This window comes from Tamandua tetradactyla, chromosome 6 (assembly GCF_023851605.1).
Source record: "Tamandua tetradactyla isolate mTamTet1 chromosome 6, mTamTet1.pri, whole genome shotgun sequence".
NCBI lineage: Eukaryota > Metazoa > Chordata > Mammalia > Pilosa > Myrmecophagidae > Tamandua > Tamandua tetradactyla.
The window spans coordinates 120,470,783-120,475,307 of NC_135332.1; the positions used below are offsets into that span (position 1 = coordinate 120,470,783).

Here is a 4,525-nt window from a genome sequence, read left to right on the forward strand (position 1 = left end):
AATAAAAAATGATAACCTCCACTTTTAATAGGACCACTAATTCAATGATCAATTTGGAGAAAATTTTGTCATGTTTTCAATTTCTCATATATGAGTAGTGAAGAATTTACATAAAGATCATTATATGAGGAAGAACACAAAATAGAGCAATGTTCCACCTAGAAATTAATGACACAGTTAATGGATGATGCAGCTTTTTGTTTAATTTGTGTTTTGATATCTGATATCGCCAGAATTAACTTGATTATTGGAATCTTGGTTAAAGGAGCTCATTAAAGATTTAAGAATGAATGGTAGTTGAGAAATTCCATTCTTGGTAAAGTCCTCTTCAAAATTAAAAGGAGACGACATTATTTTTGTTGAAAGGAAAGAAATGTTGACTTGAAAAAATGTGAAAGGAATTTAGCAGTCCTTCCATTTCACAATTAGCTTTACTTCCAAAGACCTGTTTTTTTTAATATTTTATTCAAAGATATTTTTGCAATTAGTGTCACTTCTTCACTCTGAAGGATTTGAACATTTTACAAAATTTTAGTGAGGATCAAATGAGAAAAGGAATGTAACAGTGTATTATAAGATGCAATATATTGTACACTTCTTCACAGTTTCCAAATGAACAAAATTTTATCAATCAAGTTTAATAATTTTACATATTATGGTTCTTAGGCAAAGTTCTAAAAGTATCATGTAAATAGCATGTTAATGAGGATAAAATGTGTTTCAATAAATATTTTAACAGATGTTATGCAAATATTAAATTAAATTTTCAATTCTGTTTAGCTAGTATAAATGTATCAAATTAGCCTTTATGTGGATCATGCTTTAAAATATGTGATCAGTTAAGTTTCTGTAGTACAAATTGGACATTTTTTCACCAAAGAATATTTCATTCTCTGAAGAAGATACTTATAAATATCATGCTCCAATTCAGTTCAGTTTTCATTTTCCTTATTTTTTTAGAAGCAGTTTTTGGAAAATTTGCATAGTTTCTGCTCTCTAGTGAGTATAACATCAGTTATTTGTAAATACTTAATACATATCATTTATAATAAAGCATATTTTAATTTTGGATTTGCTTATAGACAATATGACATTTTAGCAATAAAATAATGCTATTAGTATACCCATTTTTTTGCTATGTGGACTACTTGAGAAATGAAAGATTCTATTACGTGTAAATGTTCTCACTTTTCATACACAAAAACACCTGTAGAGACAAATTGAAAGTGAAGTAATAACTCCCTTTTCAAATGCTGCATCATTCTAACTCAGTGACAAGCATAGGTAGACTGATTTACCTTTTCATAACAAATTTACAGAGACATAATTTATAGATTTATTAAGGACAAGCTGGGTTATGATTTGAAGAGATAATAATGACATCTATAAACGCTTACATGGGAACTGCTCAATTCATTTGGGGGACATAGGAGTTTCTGTCAAATTAGAGATGTTTCTGTTTAGGAAACCCCAAAAATGCAATAGCATCTTATACAAATGACATGATTCACCACCTAAATAAAGTGATGACCAAATTAAAATGGTCAAATACAGGCATTTAGAAATTATTTATAACCATATACAGTCATGGATATGCAAATGTTTTGAAGTAACTAAAGTAACTCCATTAAAAAAGAAGTGAAAGAAATTTGCATCAGCTTTGCAGTGTGCGTGGGTGCTATTACAAAGCAAAGAATGTTTGTTGTGTTTAGTTTCAGTATGCTTCTGAAAAACAAAATTCACACACACACACAAATTCTTTAATATTGAAAATTAGTTCCTAACTATGCATGTGTTAGTTTAGCATTGTGTCTTTTTAAAGAAAACTGAGATCTGTGCATAGCGAAAACCTATCAGGTGAAATTTATGAAAATTTACAGATTACCTAAAATGTTAGGAGTTAATTATAGTCTGCTTTCCCTGGCATGTCAGCTTGATTACATTTGGAGTTCTGAGATGAATTGGCCCAAATTCATTAGTGTTCCCTGGGTGCAGATGTTGGTCAAGGTCAAGCGAAGCTCATTGACTGTAATGCTAGAGAGGAGGGGGAAGGGATTCTAAAGGAGGTAGACTCTTAAAAGGTCTGGAGTTACAGCTAGAAACTTTGATACTTTTTAACTTAATAAATCTTGACAGCCTAATCATGGCTAAGCCTTTGCAGCGTTATTGGTATAGATGGCAAAGCAAGACATATTTAAGGAGATCCCAGCAGCTAGGAGTAAGAGAACACTGACTCCAAATGCAGTGTTGGGCTCTAGGAGAAAGTGAAAGCAAGAAGGATAAAAAGCTACACAGCATTTCCATCTCTTGACATCTCCAACAGCCTCAGATACAAAATATGATAAGGCTCCTGCTGAGCTAATAAGCCCAACAAATGTCTGTGTCCGTGAAGTAGATGAAGTAGGATCAAGTAGAGGGGGCTGCTGTATGAAAATAAGCCAGCGCCCAGGGTTTAATGGCACTAGAGAAAGCTACAAGGTCAGGCTGATGACAGAGACACCAGTTAAGTAGGGGCCCCATCAGTAAGAAAGGTTTGTCTGCTGGATCCAAGACATACGGCTATTAAAATAAAATGAGCTATCTATTTAGAGGAAGGAGGAAAATAAGAAAAAGAAGAAAAGAAAAACCCTGTATAAGGTTCTCATTTTTATTTTTTCTCATATATGGCAGCTGCGTCCCTGTTTTTATTTACTGGCAACCTACAAAGTACAGAAACTAGAATATTGGGCCGGTGCTGCTGAGAATGGACTTGCGCTTCACAATGGGGCTAAATTTGTTGGTTCTGCTCTATGATTTTAGTGGGTTCACAACCTATGCTAAGCATTATTTGTTTAATCCAAAACTGCATCAAGTAGAATAGAACAAAGGATACTTCATCATGATCCCCAAGTTTCCAAGGAAAAAGAATTGCTGGATGAAACATACATCATTATTCTTCAGATTTTCCCTTTCTCTGTTTCCTTATAGGCAGAGAATGTACTTATTCATTCTTCTTGTAAGACATCTTTTTCAATAAATGAAAGAATAGATTTGAAATAGAAATTATACGATGCTTGGCTCTGTTCAGAACAGCAATGCTGACATGGGTTATCATAAAAATCAGCCCATGCATTTGGCTTGGCTTTGTTTTGTTTTGTTTAGAGAAAACTAGCTTCCCTAATTTAGCCACAGATTGAAGAGAATTAAAACCTTAGCAAAAATATGGAATGCTTCACAAATTTGCATGTCATCCTTGTGCAGGGGCCTTGCTAATCTCTTATATCATTCCAAGTTTAGTTATATATGCTGCCGAAGACGCACTGTGCTTGGCTTCTGACAGCATACAAGTCCAAGGTGACCAAAAACTCCTGATTTGCCTGGGATTATCCTGGTTTTAGCACTGAAAAACCATGACCCACAAAGCCCCTCAGTGGCCACCATACAACCATGGCTGAACCATTATTTCTGAGGCAGAGCCAAATTCAACTGTAAGGCAAGCCCGGCTGGGTCTGAGGTAGAATGGGTAGAAGGAAGGAGTGATTAGTCGGTAGACAGCCGAGGCAGATGATTTCAGGGCAAGAAACACTCCTATGGGGCTATATCAACCAGATTGGTTGTCACTTTGATCAAATAGCCTTCTCAGTCCCAACACTTTCCTTTGTGTCTTGGAGCCTCTATTTCTTATTATGCGTGCACACACACACACACACACACACACACACAGTGTAGAACAATTAAAACGATAGCTTTAAACTGTACTTCTTTATTGTTTTTCCTGATAGTTCAAATGAGCCACATTGATTTTCAGACAAAACTGTGGAAAGTCCACATAATGACTCATTCTATCTTTGCACCATTGCTCAAGCCACTAGAAACTTAAAGGACAATGACGGTGCTTTTCTTTAGGTTTACCGAAACAAAAGCCAGCATGCTGATAGAATATTTAAGAATCTCCTTTTTTAGTTTTAGGAGTAGTATTGCATAAGCTTTATTTCTTATTTCAGTAATAATTAGAATATGCTTGAAATTTCAAAAGTACGTCAAACAGGAACATTAATTCTTAACAGATCCCGTTAATTTCACAATATGTGAAGATGTTAAAAAGGTACAAAAAGGTTTTAACACCATATGAGGTAGTTTGTTAAGTAATGGAAGAAAGCTTTGAAATTTTGAAATCATTATCATGGAAAGATCAGATCGGGTACACTTCTTTAGTTTTAACCTCATATAAATGCAAATACAATACTAATGCTAACTCCTAAAATCACCTTTCTGAAATATTATGCCATTGGTCTTAGAAAACTAAACGCTATAACTTTGAAATAATTACAATGAATTTGAGTAAATGATGGCTTGCCAAAAGTTGCTTTTAAAAGTTGTATATTTTTCTTATGATAACAATTAAGATTTCTTAAAACATTTACCCTAGGAAAAAATCTCAGGAAGATGTAACTATTGCATCAACTTTTTTTCCAATTTAGCTTATTGTCTAAAACAAGAAAGTTAAACATCAATGACACTGATAAGAAAGATGTTCAAATAAATA

The 4,525-nt window shown here is 33.8% G+C and overlaps 1 non-coding gene across 1 annotated transcript; it reads right to left on the bottom strand.

The window, feature by feature from the left end:
- Positions 1 to 3,195: 3,195 nt before the first annotated feature.
- LOC143689221 (U6 spliceosomal RNA) lies at positions 3,196 to 3,300 on the bottom strand. Its single transcript, XR_013178679.1, has one exon. It is a non-coding gene; the product is annotated as a U6 spliceosomal RNA (small nuclear RNA).
- Positions 3,301 to 4,525: the final 1,225 nt, after the last annotated feature.